The sequence below is a fragment of the Dipodomys merriami genome, unplaced genomic scaffold (assembly GCF_024711535.1).
Source record: "Dipodomys merriami isolate MVZ:Mamm:240054 unplaced genomic scaffold, mDipMer1.0.p SCAF_16, whole genome shotgun sequence".
In the NCBI taxonomy this organism is placed as follows: Eukaryota; Metazoa; Chordata; class Mammalia; order Rodentia; family Heteromyidae; genus Dipodomys; species Dipodomys merriami.
In genome coordinates, this window is record NW_027202937.1 from 11,881,714 (window position 1) to 11,900,401 (window position 18,688).

General features: G+C 44.2%; 1 long non-coding RNA gene across 1 annotated transcript; it reads left to right on the forward strand.

Annotated features, from left to right (window-relative positions):
- The first annotated feature begins 1,564 nt into the window (after positions 1 to 1,564).
- LOC138828274 (uncharacterized) lies at positions 1,565 to 15,160 on the forward strand. The gene is made up of 3 exons (XR_011372222.1): positions 1,565 to 1,586; positions 9,619 to 9,739; positions 13,605 to 15,160. It is a non-coding gene; the product is annotated as an uncharacterized lncRNA (long non-coding RNA).
- The last annotated feature ends 3,528 nt before the right edge of the window (positions 15,161 to 18,688 follow it).

Here is an 18,688-nt window from a genome sequence, read left to right on the forward strand (position 1 = left end):
CCCTCAGCTCTTCAGCTCAAGGCTAGTACTCTACCATTTGAGCCACAGCGCCACTTCCGGCTTTTTTTTTTTTTTTTTTTTTTGGATCCGGCCATGGGCCTGAACTCTGGGCCTGGGCGCTGTCCCTCAGCTCTTTAGCTCAAGGCTAGTGCTCTACCACTTGAGCCACAGCACCACTTCTGGCTTTTTTCTTTTTGCTTATGTGGTGCTGAGGAATCGAACCCAGGGCCTCATGCATGCAAGGCAAGCGCTCTACCACTGAGCCACCTTCCCAGCTCCAGCACAAATTTTAAATTTAAGTGCTCCAGGACCAACTCTACCAGCAGAGTGCTGTCACAAGGGTGTGGGAGGTTTACATTTGACTCTAGGCCATGGTTTGTTGGCTTGGGTGAGAAAATTAAAGATCTGTTCTTTCTGGAGCTATTTGTTAACCCACTTCAGGTTAGACTAAAACCTATCATTAATCCTCTATCTTGTGGCTGGGAATGTGGCTTAGTGCTAGAGTGCTTGCCTAGCAAGCATGAAGCTTTGGATTTGATTCTCCAGTACCACATAAACAGAAAAAAATAGAAGTGGCACTGTGGCTCAAGTGGTAGCCTTGAGCACAGAGAGGCTCAGGGACAGTGCCCAGGCCTAAGCCCCAGGACCGGTTTAAAACAACACAAAAAACTCTCTTGTGTGAGCTGGAAAGGTGGCTCAGTGGTAGAACACTTGCCTTGTATGCATGAGGCCCTGGGTTCAATTCCTCAGCACTATATAAACAAAAAGAAAAAAGCCAGAAGTGGCGCTGTGGCTCAAGTGGTAGAGCACTAGCCTTGAGCTGAAGAGCTGAGGGACAGCGCCCAGGCCCAGAGTTCAGGCCCCACGACCGGACCCAAAAAAAAAAAAACTATCTTGTGACATATTATGACCTTGGGAGGCCAAATAAACTAGTTCAAAGGCTTAAATATAATGTTCTTTCTTTGATCCCATCCTCCATTTTAAGTTTTCTTTTTTCTTTTTTTAACTGTATTTTTAATTTTTTTCATTTTTCATGTTGTTTTTTTTTTTGGTCCAGTTGTGGGGCCTGAACTCTGGGCCTGGGCACTGTCCCTCAGCTCTACAGCTCAAGGCTAGCGCTCTACCACTTGAGCTACAGCGCCACTTCCGGCTTTTTTCTTTTTGCTTATGTGGTGCTGAGGAATCAAACCCAGGGCCTTAGGCATGCAAGGCAAGCGCTCTACCACTGAGCCACCTTCCCAGCCCCATGTTTTATTTTTTTAATGTCTTTATTTTTAATGTTTTTATTTTTATATATTAATTTTATTTATTTATTTATTTATTTAGTCGGTTGTGGGGCCTGAACTCTGGGCCTGGGCACTGTCCCTCAGCTCTTCAGCTCAAGGCTAGCACTCTACCACTTGAGCCAGAGCACCACTTCTGGCTTTTTCTGCTTATATGGTGCTGAGGAATCGAACTCAGGGACTCATGGATGCAAGGCAAGCACTCTACCACTAAGCCACCTTTCCAGACCCTTAACTCTATTTTTTTTTTGTCTTTTATTTTTTTGGTACTGGGGATCAAGCTGAGGACATTGCATTTGCTATGTAAGTACTTTGCCACTGAGCTACATCCCAACTCTCCATTTTAAGTTTTTAATTTCCTGCTTGCTCATGACTAACTGCTTTCTAACATGGTTTTGAGGTGTGTGTGTGTGTGTGTGTGTGTGTGTGTGTGTGTGTGTGTGTGTGTGTGTGTGTGTGTGTGTGTGTAGTTACCTTGGACAATGAGAGGACACCATTTTTTCTACAGTTCTCATAATTTCTCTACAGTGTGTGTGTGTGTGTGTGTGTGTGTGTGTGTGTGTGTGTGTGTGTGTGTGTGTGTGTGTAGTTACCTTGGACAATGAGAAGACACCATTTTTTCTACAGTTCTCATAATTTCTCTACAGACCTGATCTGGTGTTGTCTGGTGTTGTCTGGAGCTACAGGGTGGGCCCTGACTGCAGCTCTGAAGGTGGCTGGTTCACAATGGTGCAGCTGCCAGTCCCTTCTGCAGAGCTGCTTTGGTACAGACAAAAGTCTCTGCACATCCTGGGCTGGGAAGGTGGCTCAGTGGTAGAGCACTTGCCTTGCATGCCTGAGGCCCTGGGTTCAATTCCTCAGCACCACATAAGCAAAAAGATAAAAGCCGGAAGTGGCACTGTGGCTCAAGTGATAGCGCGCTAGCCTTGAGCTGAAGAGCTGAGGGACAGCGCCCAGGCCCAGAGTTCAGGCCCCATGACTGGACCCAAAAAAAAAATGTCTCTGCACATCCTGAAGAAACTGCATCCTCTGTCTTTTTTCTGAGTCCTTGTGGTCCAACAGTTCATCAAGGGGCAGCCTACTGGCCCCAGGCCCTCTGTCTCAGATAGCTCTTCTCCGGGTCCCCCAGGTGTCTATCTAGCATCTTCAGAAACTAATCCTACTTACGGAGTTTTCCTTTAACCTCTCTGCCCAGCCTGATTCTCCTGGGATCCTTCTAAAAGCCAGACCCTTCAGGAGTCAGAAAACCCACAACTCCAAGGAAACTGAGTCCTGGCTACCCAGAGGAGGGTGAGGATACTCTTGTGGGTTGTTGACTTTTGTTGTTGTTGTTTTGAGCTTGAGCTCAGGGCCTGTGCACTGACCCTGATCTTCTTTTGCTCAAGGCTAGCACTTACCACTTGAGCCACAGCACCACTTGCAGCTTTTTCTGCTTATATGGTATTGAGAAATCGAACCCAGGGCTTCATGCATGCTAGGCAAGCACTCTACCACTAATCCACATTCCCAGACCATGGTTCTTGTTTTTTGTGTGTATGTGATTCCAAGAAAGTTGTTACCTTAAATTTAAAATGTATTACCCTTCATAAAGTAACATTATGTTAAGTGATTAGATACAAAAGAAAAAAAAAACGAACAGGGTCATGGTGGTTCACACCTGTAATCCTAGTTACTCTGGAAGTTGAGAGCTGAGGGTCAAGGTTCAAAGTCAGTTCTAGCAGAAAAGTCAATGGGACTCCTATCTCTAGTTAAGCAGCAAAAATCCAGAAGCAAAAGTGTGGTTCCAGTGGTAGAATATCAGGCCTTAAGCAAAAAAGGCAGGCTGGGAACGTGGCTTAGTGGTAGAGTGCTTGCCTAGCATGCATGAAGTCCTGGGTTCGATTCCTCAGTACCATCTACACAGAAAAGGCCAGAAGTAGTACTGTAGCTCAAGGGGTAGAATGTTAGCTTTGAGCAAAAGAAGCTCTGGGACAGTGCCTAGGCCCGGAGTTCAAGCCCCAAAACTGGCAAAAAAAAAAAAAAAAAAAAAAAGGCAAGTGAGAGTACCAAGTCCTAAGTTCAAGTCTCAGTACACACACACACACACACACACACACACACACACACACACACACACACACACACACACACACACACGTTTGATCTGTGCTCTCCAACCAGCTAGCTATAAATCTTAGTTCCCACAACCTCCTCCTCACTTTCAATTAATTTGCAAAAGCAGGTCACAGGACTCAGGGAAATCCTTCTGTGCATCTTCTAGTTTACGTTAAAGGAGATTACAAAATATTCAAAGGAAAAAATTCATAGGCCAAGGTATGGGAAGACGTGTTGCTAGAATAACTTGCCTATTTGATGCAAGGTCCTGGGTTTGAGTCTTCTAGACCCAGCATTTAAAAAAAAATCAGTACATTAACTCAAAACAGGAAAGAGCTGGATATAGGTCAAAAAGGAGGAAGTTCGCCAATAAAGCAGAAATCTGTCTAGCACACAGGAAGTAGTCAATTCTTCTCTGTGGTGGTTGCCTATATAGACTAAATAGGATCAGGCACTGTTGGCTTATGCCTATTATCCTAGCTACTCAGAAGGCTGATCTGAGTCTCACAGTTCAAAGCCAGCCCAGGCAGGAAAGTCCATGAGACTCTTTTTGTTTGCTTGTTTGTGTTGCCAGTCCTGGGGCTTGAACTCAGAGACTTGGCACTGTCCCTGAGCTTGTTTTTGCTCAAGGCTACCATTTTACCACTTGAGCCACAGTGCCACTTCCGGCTTTTTCTGTGTATGTGGTACTGAGGAATGGAACCCAGCACCAAAAAATCTGTGGCTCAAGTGGTAAAGCACTAGCCTTAAGCAAAAAAGCTCAGACAGTACGCAGGCCCTGAGTTTAAACCCCAGGACCAGCAAAAAGAAAAAGACTAGACAGAGATGAGTCAGGTAGAGGAAGAAGGGAAGATGATGGAGCAATAAGAGCTACAAGAAGAAACCAAGAGAAATACAAGACAGAGAAGCATAGAGGCAGAGAAGAGAGCAGGGTAGGAGAATTAGTAAGGTGGATGGGTCAAGAAAGGCCTGGTATGCAGCTTAGCTTGGTGGTGCATACTAATAATATCATCACTGGGGAGGCTGAGGCAGAAAATAAAAGGGTTGGAAGCTAGTCTGGGCTACAGAGAAATCTAGACCAGCCTGAGCTACATAGTAAGGACAAAAACCAAAACAAAAGAAGGCCTGGTAGACCCTACATGACCCTCCCCTCAAAATGCCTGTGTGGAAGATCTAACCTCCAAAGTGGAGGTTTCCTATATTTGGAAATAGGGTGTTTAGAAAGTAATTGAGGTTAATGAGAGCTCAATATTGTGGCACATGCTTGTAATGCCAGCACTTGGGGGCTGAAGGAGAAAGATCTCTGGATCCAGGCCAACCTCAGCTACATAGTGAAACTGTCTCATAAATAAATAGCCAGTTACTGGTGGCTGACACCTATAATCCTCGCTACTTAAGAGTCTGAGATCTAAGGATCATGGTTTGAAGCCAACCCAGACAGGAAAGTTTGTGAGACTTTTATCTCCAAATATCCACCAAAAACAAACAACAAAAAAAAAAATACCTCACAAGTGGAGCTCTGGCTCAAGTAGCAGAGCCCTAGCCTTGAGCAAAAAACAGCTCAGAGACAGTGCCCAGGCCCCGAGTTTAAGCCCTAGAAGCAGCAAAATAATTAACTAATTAATCAATTAAATGCTAAGCAATAGCATGAGGCCCTGATTTTGAGCCAATTTCCTATATTTAAAAAAAGAATACTAGCAAGAAGCTGGGCTGGAAATATGGTTTGAACAAGAGAGTACCAGCCATGAGCAAGCAAGACAAGAAAGAGCTCAAGGCTCTGAGTGTGAGCCCTGGAACCAGCAAGATAAAATAAAATAAATAATAATAAGTAAATAAAACCTTTTATCTCTTACTGTACAGAGACTGGAGGCTGAATGGAATAAAAGGAAAATCAACAGAAAGCCAGACATTCTTTCTCACTGCCATTCTTTCTGGCCACCATGTTGTAAGCTGTTTGCTCTACCTCACTGCCATGATGGACTGAAACCTCTGCAACCCTGAACCAAAATAAGCCCTTTCTCCCTTAAGCTGTTTGGCTGAAGTATTTGTTTTCTGCCAGTCCTGGGGCTTGAACTCAGGGCCTAGGCACTATCCCTGAGCTTCTTTTGCTCAAGGCTAGCACTCTACCACTTGAGCCACAGCGCCACTTCTGGCTTTTTCTGTGTACATGATACTGAGGAATGGAACCCAGGGTTTCATCCATTAAGCCACATTACCAGCCCCTGACGTATTTTTTTCATGGAGACAAAAAACTAACAGTAGTCATGAACAAGCCAAGAGGTAAGGCCTCAGAATGAAACATATTTTTCCAGCACCTTGCTTCTTAACTTCCAGTCTCTTGAACTATGAGAAGTAAATTTCTGCTGTGAAAGTCATCCATCCAGCAGTCTTTGATTATGGCAGCTGGAGCAGACAAATGCATTGAGTAAAGAATGTTAAGCATAGTTTTTAAAGCTTGTAGTGAAGCCAGAGAAAAATAGCTCACCCATCTGGAAAGGCTTACTGTGGCTGAAAGTGGAGAACAGATCCAAACAAAGCAAGACCAGAAGCAGGCAGAGGAGGTAGGAGGTGTGGGTGGGCACCATGGCTGGAAGTGATAGAGGCCTGGAGGATGGAGACATGGAGGTGAGGAAAGGCATAGAGACTGGGGAGATTTTCACAAGAGAAATTCAAAAGCTGAGGGAATTAAAGATTAGGAAGAGGTCTAGTCGGTGGTAAGTCCTATCTACTCAGGAGGCTGAGATCTGAGAATCTAGGTTTTAAGCCATCTCAGTCAGGAAAGTCTGTGTGATTCTTATCTCCAATTAGGCAACAAAAAGCCAGAAGTAGAGCTTTGACTCAAGTGGTAGAACGCCTGACTTGAGTGAGAAAAGTTAAGGGACCTGAATTCAAGCCCCAGTACCAGGAAAAGGAGAGAGAGTAACAGAGATAGAGATAGAGAACAAAAATTATTATTTATTTCTAGATATAGAAAATGCTATAAGGAAAAGTACTGGATACTATGAGCAGTAAGAGATCTTTTTTTTTTTTTTGCCAGTCCTGGGGCTTGAACTCAGAGCCTGGGCACTGTCCTATAGCCCTTTTTTCTCAAGGCTAAGACTCTACTACGTGAGCCACAAAGCCACTTCTGCATTTTTCTGTTTTATGTGGTACTGAGGAATTGAACTCAGGGCTTCATGCATGTTAGCCAAGCACTCTACCACTAAGCCACCCCCAGCCCCCATTAGATCTTGGGAGAGGTAGAAGAAGGTTTCTCAGAGAAAAAATTTTATGACAATAGGTAGATTAACATATAGGATAAGGAATGGGGAAGAGGAAGAGAGCCAGAGACTTTTGGAGACTTCTAGGTAGAAGGTATATGCAACCAAGTGTGGAGGTACACACCTGTAATCCTGGAACTTGGGAGGCTAAAACAGAAGAATCTTGAATTCAAGGCCAGCTTACACTTCATAATGAGACCCTGTCTCAAAGGAAGAAGGAGATAAAAGACTATTAAACATATGCCAGGGCCTGGGAAATTGGCTCAGTGGTAGAGTGCTTGCCTCGCATACATGAGGCCCTGGGTTCGATTCCTCAGCACCACATAAGCAGAAAAAAGCCAAAGTGGTGCTGTGGCTCAAGTGGTAGAGCGCTAGCCTTGAGCTGAAGAGCTGAGGGACAGCGCCCAGGCCCAGAGTTCAGGTCCCACAACTGACAAAAACAAAAAACAAACAAACAAACAAAAACCAAACCAGCCGGGCGCTGGTGGCTCACGCCTGTAAGCCTAGCTACTCAGGAGGCTGAGATCTGAGGATTGCGGTTCAAAGCCAGCCCGGGCAGGAGAGACTTCTATCTCCAATAAACCACCAGAAAACCGGAAGTGGCGCTGTAGCTCAAGTGGTAGAGTGCTCGCTTTGAGCTGAAGAGCTGAGGGACAGCGCCCAGGCCCAGAGTTCAAGTCCCATGACCGACAAAAAAAAAAAAAACCAAACCATATGCCAGGGCCTGGAGCAGGAAGTCACTCTGGAGACAATTCAACAAGGAAATTCACCAAAAAGGCAACCACTAGCTCTATGCATATTGTAAGATTGTCAGTACTTTTAATTTCCTTTTGTATATATTTTTCCTCTTACAAATTTTCCAGAACAAACACATACTATTTTAACCACCAAAGGGGGAAAATAATATTGTTAGTTTAAACAAAATAATAAAGGATGTGGGGAGAAAGGGTATCCTGGAGTGGATGCATTCCACAGGCATTAAATGACATCAGTGGTGAGTAACGGCTACGTGGAGAGCGCAGAGGCATGATGGTGGGGTTAAACAAAGAAATAGCGTGAGTCACACATGCTGCAGTTGAGGTCCACTGAGGCCCAGAGAGATGAAGATGACATGGAAGACAGTGAGCTTCTAGCAAAGGGACTATTCTGGGAAAAGTAAGCCAGGGAGACTCATCCAGAGACAGGAAACCGGTCTAAGAACTGTCTATAGGACTGACTTGGGACAAAAATAGGCAGTAGTAACCTTCCTTTTTAGTTTCCAGACATCAAAGAGTTAAGAAAACCCTGTTGATGTTGTGGTTTCAAAGGCCCTTCCTGATCTGCCATCTCCAAAATAAACTGTTAGTCTGGGAACATTTCTAAAGAGATGAAAGTCTAAGATTGGTTGTGAGGAGTGGGGAAAGGGTAGAGCAAGTGTTTAGACACGTGAAGTTCGCTGCAAGTTCTAAGATCCGCCCTGCCACGCAGGATGGATGAACCCGGATGGATCATGAGCAGCTGTCCTTTGCCAGGATTTCCCCTAGAAAGAAGTGTGTGGTCTGGGGAGAGGTAGAAACTGGCTCCTCTCTCCCTTCTGAGCTGGACCTACCAGAAACACCTGGGTCACCTGGCTGCTTGGGTTTCCTCTTCTCCCTGCACAGATCATCAGGGTTTGGTGGCTCTATCTAAACTGTTCTGGGCAACTCTCCTTACCTCCCTCTCCCTACCTGTGCTGCCTACACATCCCTAAGTCAGCAAGATGAGGAGCAACTTCCTTAGGACCTTCTACCCAGCTTACAAGCTGAATTCAACATGAGGATTTGTCCTGTCCTAGCCATTAACTGCACACACACACACACACACACACACACACACACACACACACACACACACACACACACACACACACACACACAAGATACAAAATCTTACAGGATGTTCTTATTAAATCACCATGCATATCAAATGTAGGCTGGTTCCTGAGCAACCCAAGAACCTCTCTCCATAGCCCTGAAGTTGGCCCTGTGCTGTCGTGGAGAGGGAGGAGCCAGCCTATTGAATAAACAGTCCCAGCATCTAGGAATTTTATCTGCTGTTTGGAGGCAGAAAGTTCTTAATAAGAGCAGCAGCAGAGCCAGACATCAGGGGCTAAGGCCTGGAAGCCTATCTACTAGGGATGCTGAGATCTAAGGATCATGATTTGAAGCACCTAGGGCAGGAAAATGCATGAGACTCTTATCTCCAATTAAACACCAAAAAGCTGGAAGTGGAGCTGTGCCTCAAGAGGTAGGGTACCAGTCTTGAGCATAAAAGCTCAGAGACAGTGCTCAGGCCTTGAGTACAAGCCCCAGCATTGGCATAAACATATAAATAGCCTGGAGCCGGTGGCTCATGCCTGTAATCCTAGCTACTCAGGAGGCTGAGATCTGAGTACGGAGGTTCAAAGCCAGCCCTGGCAGGAAAATCCCCATGAGACTCTTATCTCCAATTAACCACCAGAAAACTGGAAGTGGCGCTGTTGCTCAAGTGATAGAGTGCTAGCCTTGAGCTGAAGAGCTCACCGACAAGCCCCATAACTGACCAAACAAACAAACTATATATATATATATATATATATATATATATATATATATATATATATATATATATATATATATATATATATATATGCAGCATTGACTGAGATACCTGGGGCATGTCACTGTTGAACTGTTTCGCTAGCTGAGTTTATCCCTCTTTCTCTAATCTTGAAATGGTAAAGGTAGCTATAAATTCAGGAATCAAATGATCCAGAATGTGTGAAAAATAGGTAATAGAATCCTTCCACAGCGATCTACAGTAATCTCCCCAGCTGTGGTTTTCCTCTCCAGGCTTTCAGCTACCCTCCCAAAAAAAGATATTACATGGAAAATTCCAGCACTAAACAATTCATAAGATTTTGGTGATGTGCTGTTTTGAGTGGCATGTTGAAATCTCCTTCTGCCCTGCTCTGTCCCACCCAGGATGTGAATCACCTCTTTCTTCAGGGTGTCCATACTGTATACACTATCCACCCAACATCATCATGACCCCATGATCCTGGCTCCTCGAAGCAGATGACTCTTCTTCTGACATTATCAGAAGGTCAGTAGTAACCTATTGCTATGTGACATGCCTACATCATCAACCTCAATTCATCTCATTGCATAGGCGATGAGATCATCTCTCACCACCGCAAAGGTAAGTAGCATACAGTAAGGTATTTGGGGAGTATAGCCACATAATTTATTATAGTGATGCTAATCTCCTGCTGGACCTAATTTATGAGTTAAACTTCAGCATATAGGTGTATAGGAAAAAACACAGTAGAAGATAGGGTTTGGTAGTTTAAGGCATCCACTAGGATTGTGAACTGTACCCCCTCAGAGAAGGGAGCACTTCTGTATCTTTCCAACATGGGCCCTCCCCTTCCATAGGTTTCGTTTCTTCTGATGCTCCAGAGGGGAGGCCATGTTCCCTCCCCTAACATATGGGAGGGGCTATGGCTACTCTGACCAATGAGATACACATGATGCAGATCATGATATGGTGATGTCATAAAAAGAATATAAAGGGTTGGGAGATAGTGGTTCAATGCTTTGCCTAGCATGCATGAGACCCTGGGTTCAATCCCTAGTTCTGCAAATTTTAAAAATATAAAATATAAAAATATAGTTCATGCCTGCTCTCAAAATCTCAAACTAGATCATGGGGAGGATACCTGAGGTCTTCAAGCCAAGAGTTAGGGTAAAAGAGCCAACAGATGACTCCAGTCACCCAGTTCTTGAGCCTGACAGCTTCAGTTCTGAACACTGTAAAACAGAAACAAGCCCTCCCCACACGGTTCTCTGGCCAGAGTCTTCATCCCCAGGATTTGTAAAGAGTGTAGTCTTAGGCCACCAAGTCTCAGGGTGATTTGGAGACAGCCTTGGGCAACCAGAACATGAAGTAACTTTAGGTCCAGACAGAATGAGGAACCAGGTATGGGTGGCTCACGCCTGTAATCTAGCTACTCAGGATCCCGATTCAAAGCCAGCTGAGACAGAAAAGTCCATGAGACTCTCATCTCCAATTAATTACTCAGAAAAGGCTGGAAGTGGTGAAGTGGCTCAAGTGGTAGAGCTCTAGCCTTGAGTACAAAGAGGCTCAGGGACCATGCCCAGGCCCTGAGTTGAAGCCCCAGAAAGAATGAGTAGCACGTAAATCATAGCAGATGGTGCCCTAGAGGAGTGAAGAGTAAGAATAGAATAGCATAAAATGTGTAACACACTGCTAGCCCTCACCATTGGCTCCTTACCCTCTTTTTCTGTGAAACTATTTCCTCAAAGGGCACCAACATCCCTGAACTGAAAACAAAAAACAAACAAACACACGACCTTTTCTCCTTGTTCAATGATCTTCAACTTCTTCTCTTGACTTCCACTTCTAAAGTAAGGTCATGCCACATCAGCATGCCTGTCTACTGATTTCTTTGCATTTTTCAGATTCCTCTTCTCCCAGTCAACTTCTCACTAGGGTTTAACTGAGTTACTTTCCAAAGGGAATTCTCCTCTGTCTATCTGTGGCCTTCCAAGATATTATTCCTTCTTGTTTAAAATATCCCTTGGAATCGGGTGCCGGTGGCTCACTCCTGTAATCCTAGCTACTTAGGAGGCTGAGATCTGAGGATCATGGTTCAAAGCCAGCCCAGGCAGGAAAGTCCATGAGACTCTTTATCTCCAATAAACCACTAGAAAACCGGAAGTGGTGCTGTGAATCAAGCAGCAGAGCACTCACTCTGAGCTGAAGAATGCAGGGACAGTGCCCAAGCCCAGAGCTCAAGCCCTACAACCAACCAAAATATATATGTGTATGTGTGTGTCCCTTGGGTGCTAACATCCTAACTCCAACGTCTACAGATCCAACCCTGTTCTTTCCTATGAACTCATATCTTGTAGTACCAATTTTTTACTAGTCAGATGCTAATTCCTTATTCTTTGCCATCTCAAATCCAACACACCCTTCCTCTGCTTCTGGAAATACTATTTCATACCCACACAACTCTCACTTTTCTGGAGCATTGTTCTGTGCCAGACAAGGCCATCCTCCCTGGCACACACATTAGACAGACCTCAGCCAACGACTTGGGCACGTGAATCCTTGTGCAGTTTGGAGCCCTGGGCTTTCCACACAGGCAGATCTCACTGAAGTTCAGCCCACATCTTTGCTTAACTTCTTCCCCTTTCCTATCCTTTTCCTTTTCTCTCTTGTTCTTGCAGTCCTCCCCCAATAAATCCCTTGAACAACATTTCCTTCCCTAAGTTCTAAAATGCCTACCAAGGGCTGGGAAGGTGGCTCAGTGGTAGAGCACTTGCTTTGCATGCATGAGGCCCTGGGTTCAATTCCTCAGCACCACGTAAGCAGAAAAATCCAGAAGTGGCACTGTGGCTCAAGTGGCAGAGTGCTAGCTTTGTGCTGAAGAGCTGAGGGACAGCCCCCAGGCCTAGAGTTCAGGGCCCACAACAGACCAATAAATAAATAAGTAAATAAATAAAATGCCTACTAAATGGGTGCCAGTGGCTCACATTTGTAATCAAGTTATTCATGAGGTTGAGATCTGAGGAACACAGTTCAAAGCCAGCCTGGGGTGGGGGGGGGGTGGAGTTTGAGATTCCTGTCTCCAATTATCCAGCAAAAACCCAGAAGTGGAGCTGTGGTACAAGTAGTAAGAGTACCAGCCTTTCTCAGAAAAGCCAAGGGATAGCACAGGGTGCTAAATTCAGTCCACAATACCAGCAATATAAATAAATAAATAATCTCCTCCCAAGTCATGTTTACATGTTCACTCTGCTGCTAGGAGGCCAGGTGGAAGCCCTTGCTGTGCCCAGGCATTGGTCTTAATACATTCCCTAGAAAATAGGTCTCCTTTATTTTATCCTCATTCCCACTGCCTCCACATAGTCAACTCCCACCTAGATTGTGAAATCAGTCTCCCGTGTGACCTCCCACCTGCTTCCTGTTTTCCTTCCCTTCTCCAAGAGGTGCAGCACATAAATATCAGATGAAACTTTCTTTAATGTCTCTGACCACGCAGCTCCCCTATTGAAAAGTTCAATGCCTCCAGTGTTTGATGGCATGAGATAAGCAATTTTTGCCTGTGCTTTCCTGGACCCTTGCTGAAATCTGACTTCTACCCTGTTTACTTAACCTCCTTTGTCAGTATTTCTTAGTCTCTATTCCAGTTAGCTCCTCCAGGGACTTTTAAACCCCCTATCATTCCGATCACTCACCACCAGTTTCCCTGCTTTGCTAATCCTGCCTAGCTGTCAGGCATCTTGTGGCTCATGCTTGTAATCCTAGCAGGAGGCTGAGATCTGAGGATTGCAATTTAAAGCCAGCCCAGGCAGAAAAGTCTGTGAAACTTTTTTTTTTTTTGGTTGGCCGTGGGGCTTGAACTCTGGGCCGTGGGGCTTGAACTCTGGGCGCTGTCCCTCAGCTCTTCAGCTCAAGGCAAGCGCTCTACCACTTGAGCTACAGCGCCACTTCCGGTTTTCTGGTGGTTTATTGGAGATAGGAGTCTCACGGTCTCTCCTGCCCGGGTTGGCTTTGAACCGCGATTCTCAGATCTCAGCTTCCTAAGTAGCTAGGATTACAGGCGTGAGCCACCAGCGCCCGGCTAAGTCTGTGAAACTCTTATGTCTAATTAACTCATGTCTAATTAACTCTTATGTCTAATTAACCTGGAAGTGGACGTATGGCTCAAGTGGTAGAGCACCAACTTTTAGCCATGCAATACCCACTAGATACTGTGTTGAAAATGTACTACACAACTCGTGGGTAGGGACAAGAGGGAAAAACTGGGACAGGAGGAGGGAGGGAAGGAGTGCCCTTGTCCAAAAAGAAATGGTCTCTTTGCCTGACATGTAATGTAACTCCTCTGTACTTCACCTCTACAATAACAATATTTTTTTTCTTGATTACAAAAACAAAGCCAAGCAACAGTGCCAAGTTCAAGCTTCAGTACCAAAAGAACAACCAAAATCCTGCCTAATTGTGGAAGTGGCTTCTAGTTCTCTTTCCCAAGATCTACCCTCCTCATCTTCCCCAGTTTCTAGCAGGACACATGTCTGCTTCCAGGACCTGACCCATCTTCAAGTCTTCCATGCAGCAAGACTCTCCTGAGAACTTCCTTCCACTCCATCTCAAATGAGAAGTGCGCGAGTTACTTAATAGTGTTTCTTCATCCATCTCTTGGTTGCTGGCTGAAATGTCAGCTTGAGCTTCCATCTTTGATGATGAGACACAGGCCATTCATGGAGGATGGGGAGGAAGGTAGAGCCATGAACAGGTTGCCTTGATCTGGACTTTGATTCTGCCAGAGACAAATGAATTTCTAGCTCAGAAGCCACTGTTCCATTTGTCACTCACAATTTCACTTAATCCTAGTTAGCACACAGATCTGCATACATCTTGTGAAGGAGAGAAAGGAGTTGAATACTAGCCAGAAAAAAAATGCTTAACCACTGTGTGTGTATGTAAATTGATTTGTATTACTTGCAACTTCTGTGTTTTAAACACATCAACATCTTGCTCGTGGGGCTAGGAAGGTGGCTCAGTGGTACAGTGCTTGCCTTGCATGCATGAGGCCCTGGGTTCGATTCCTCAGCACCACATAAGCAAAAAGAAAAAAGCCGGAAGTGGCACTGTGGCACAAGTTGTAGAGCGCTAGCCTTGAGCTGAAGAGCTGAGGACAGCACCCAGGCCCAGAGTTCAAGTCCCACGACTGGACCAAAACAAAAAACAAAAAACAAAAAAAATCTTGCTCGTGAACAAGAATGAACCAGCTCCATAAGAATTTTTTTGGTCATTTTTGGGTCTTGAACTCTGCCTGGGTATTGTCCCTGAGCTCTTCAGCTCAAGGCAAGTAGTCTACCATTTGAAAATTCCTTGTGGAATGAGATTGTGTCATTCTTTTTTTTTTTTTTTTAGAAGGTCATGGGGCTTGAACTATGGGCCTGGGCACTGTCCCTCAGCTCTTCAGCTCAAGGTGAACACTCTACCACTTGAACCACACTGACACTTCCAGTTTCCTGGCTTATTGGAGATAAGAGTCTCACAGACTTTCCTACCTGGGCTGGCTTTGAATCATGATCCTCAGATCTCAGCCTCCTGAGTAGCTAGGATTACAGGTGTGAGCCACCACATGATTTTTTCATGTGTGGGTGTACCAGTATAGGGCTTGAATTCAGGACCTATGTGCTGAGCTTTTTTTTTTTTTTCTTAAAGCTAGTGCTCAACACTTGAGCCATGGTCCTACTTCTCAGATGATTTGTTTTTACATGTATTTTTTCTTAGTCATTGCTATTAGGACTATTTAGAAGAAGGAAATGAAGGTTGGGAAGAGAAAATGGGAATGTAGTGGGTATTTTCTGGGGTTTGATCATCCTGCATCAATTCTCTCCTCCACTGGTAACAGATGTTGGACTCTTCGGGGAATTAATTGTATGCAGTTAAGGTGTTCCTTTCTTATCCTTGTCCCAACATAAATTTGGCTAATCAAATTCTCTCTGCTGGTACTTTGAATGATGCACACAAATGGAAAGAATGGGAAAAGAAAGTGTCAATCATTGATTTTGGTGAATGGCCAAGGCCAAATTCTTGACAATTGCTACATAATCCCCTGTAGCCACCTGGCCCCTGTGTTTCCTGAATGAGCTTCTCTAGCTTTCCTTGGATTCGAGAAGCTAATTATCACCTCATACTCAACTTTTTGTTTGAGTTAGCCACTATTTGTTTCTTTGGCTTGGAGCAAAAGAATCTTGAATGCTAAAGAAAAGCAAAAGCTCTAGGAGAATTCAGGGAAGCTAAGGCAAAGTACGTCTAGCTTTAGAACATTTCTGAATCATTATTGGCAAGGAAGTGGCTGCGATTATGTAAAGAGAATATAGGCAAGCCTGGTCAGAGCGCAAGGTTGGTTTTAGTGTGTTCTGTATGGCAGGAATTATGGGTAGAGCTCACATTATGTAACCCTAAGTATTAGTTTAGGTATTGAGATATATGATTAGTAATTGATACTCATCATAGGATTATTTAATACAGACAAACCATTTTACATCTAGCATATCCATGTCTCACTGTGTTTCTGCAGTAATCACAGGAGGTTTTCTTTCTTTAAAAAAATTACATTGGCCATTTTGGTGGAGAACTGAAAACACAAGCCACTAAGTATACTTCATCTGCATTTTGTCTTCTAGAAACTAAAATGAATTTTCAGTTGTCTCATTTAAAACTACAAGTAAAGGAGAGTCAAAGCAAGTTTCTAGTAGGGAAGACAGGGGTCATAGCTAGGTTTGTGTTGCTGCCTGACATTCTTGCTGATTCTGTGCCTCAAGCAAAACTCCTTTCCCCCATTACCCCAGTCCACAGTGATCTCACCCTGCTCTGAATTCCCAGAATGCTTAGGTCCTGCCTCAACATTCCATTCATTGACATTCATTATGGTCATCTCTTGGATCTTCATATAAGAAAAAGCACTCCTTAAGATCTAAGGTATAAGACAAGTATTAATTATATTATTTGATAGATCCATACCCATAGCTAAAGATAAATTCATAATCACAAGCAGTAGATCACGATTATGTGTTTTGTGTTTTCCCTTAAGGAGATTAAAATGCATCTTTCTGCTTTCCACCACTTTTAGTTGAAACAAATTTGACAATCTACTTACTGATATTTTGAATGTGGGACCAGTCTCCACCATTTAACAAGTTAATGACCTTCAGCCATATCCTCACCACACCGCTTTGGCTCCTGGGAAGACTGATGACATCATGGGTACAGAGCATCCTGGATTAGTTAGTTCTATCTGGCTAATAACAGAGAGAACTAATGGTAGTTCCTCCTTTAACCTCCTGGCTTCCTTCTCATGGAAGTATGGGTGGTAAATGTGGTCAGAAACATGTTTCCCTTTCTTTTTTTTTTTTTTTTTTTGGTCCAGTCGTGGGACCTGAACTCTGGGTCTGGGCGCTGTCTCTCAGCTCTTCAGCTCAAGGCTAGCGCTCTACCACTTGAGCCACAGTGCCACTTCCGGCTTTTTCCTTTTTGCTTATGTGCTGCTGAGGAATCGAACCCAGGGCCTCATGCATGCAAGGCAAGCGCTCTACCACTGAGCCACCTTCCCAGCCCAATGTTTCCCTTTCTTAATAAAAGATTCCTTAGGAAGAAGTTTCTAGATCTCTGCATGAACAGTATACATAACTAATGAGAAGACTGATCTTGATTCTTCAAAGTAGCCACAGGAGCCAGGCAGCAGTGGCTCACGCCTATAATCCTAGCTACTCAGATCTGAGATCTGAGGATCATGGTTCCAGGCCAGCCCAGGCAGGAAAGGGGGCAGAAAAGACTATGAGACTCTTATCCCCAATAAACTACCAGAAAACCAAAAGTGTCACTGTGGCTCAAGTACAGAACACTTGCCTTGAGCTTCAGGGACAGAGCCCAGGCCCAGAGTTCAAGTCCCATGACTGACCAAAAAAAAAAAGTATCCACAGGTTGACTAGAGGCATAGCTCAAGTGTTAGAGCACCTGCCTGGCAAATGAGAAGACATAACTTCAAATATCCACTATGACAAAGTATGCCCACAGAATCTGGTAATGTGGCTCTGTGATACAATCCTTGTATAGCATGTGAGAGGCCCTGGGTTCAATCCCCAGCATCACTAAAAATAATAATAATTGTCAAACATAAAGTATAGCCTATATTAAATGTTTTTGTAAGTGCCACCCCAGAAAAACACTCAGACACAAAGTCACATAGAAGAAAGAAGCATTTAATGTCAGCTATTGTGAAAATACTGTACAGAGGGGTTACAATTACATGGGCAAGATAATGAGTAGACAGGCTATCTCTTGTGGGATAGAGAGCAGCAAACCGCTCTCATAGCCTTAGAGGTAGATATAGTCTGAGGGCAGAAGAAGGGGCTGAGGCAGGAAATCTTTGTAGTCACAGCTGGACGTTGGAAATATCAGACAGCCAGGGCAGGACATTCTGTAACTGGCTTGCAGCCAGAGAACACTTCCTATCACAGAGACAATACATTCTATATCTAGCACATAGCAAAGTCAATACCTCTTACAGCTTTCATGTAGCCGGGGGAAACATCCTAGAGCAGAGACAATACATTCTATAGTTGGCACCTTGTGATTATACATTAGAATCAGTGTGATACCGAGACTAGTAGCCAGACTCCATTGCTGACGCAGCCGGGGCCAGTGGGAATAGACAACTATGGCCCAACCTGGCTTGTGAAGGACCCAGGGCAAGGGCTATCAACCCAAAGTACGGCTGAAGAAGCTTACAGTTTTCCCAATGCAGCATTTTTTTCCTTCTCTTAGTCCATCTATCATCCAGTCTATTGTATCTTTCTGCAGAGACAGGAATGTTCTGGATTTACCCTTTCTAGTAAGATAACCACCAACCATATAGGGTTATTGTAACCTTGAAATGTGGTTAAATTTTATTTAAATTTTAAATAATTTAAGTTTAGATAGCCATACGCTACTATGTTAAACTACACAACACTAAATTAAGAAAATCCTAACTTAAGAGAATCTAAGCTGGGCACTGGTGGATCAATACCTATAATCCTAACTACTCAGGAGGCAGAGATCAGAGTATTGTAGTTCAAAGCCACCTTGGTCAGGAAAGCCCATGAGACTCTTATCTCTAATCAATTATTCAGAAAAGGCTGGAAGTGGTGCTGTGATTCAAGTGGTAGAGCACTAGTCCTGAGCAAAAGAAGCTCAGAAACTCTTCTCTCCAATTAACCAGCAACGAAAATCAACAACAAAAAGAAAGAGAGGGGGCTGGGAAGGTGGCTCAGTGGTAGAGCTCTTGCCTTGCATGCATGAGGACCTGGGTTCGATTCCTCAGCACCACATAAGCAAAAAGAAAAAAACCAGAAGTGGTGTTGTGGTTCAAGTGGTAGAGCGCTAGCCTTGAGCTGAAGAGCTGAGAGACAGCGCCCAGGCCCAGAGTTCAGGCCCCATGACCGGACCCAAAAAAAAAAAAGAAAA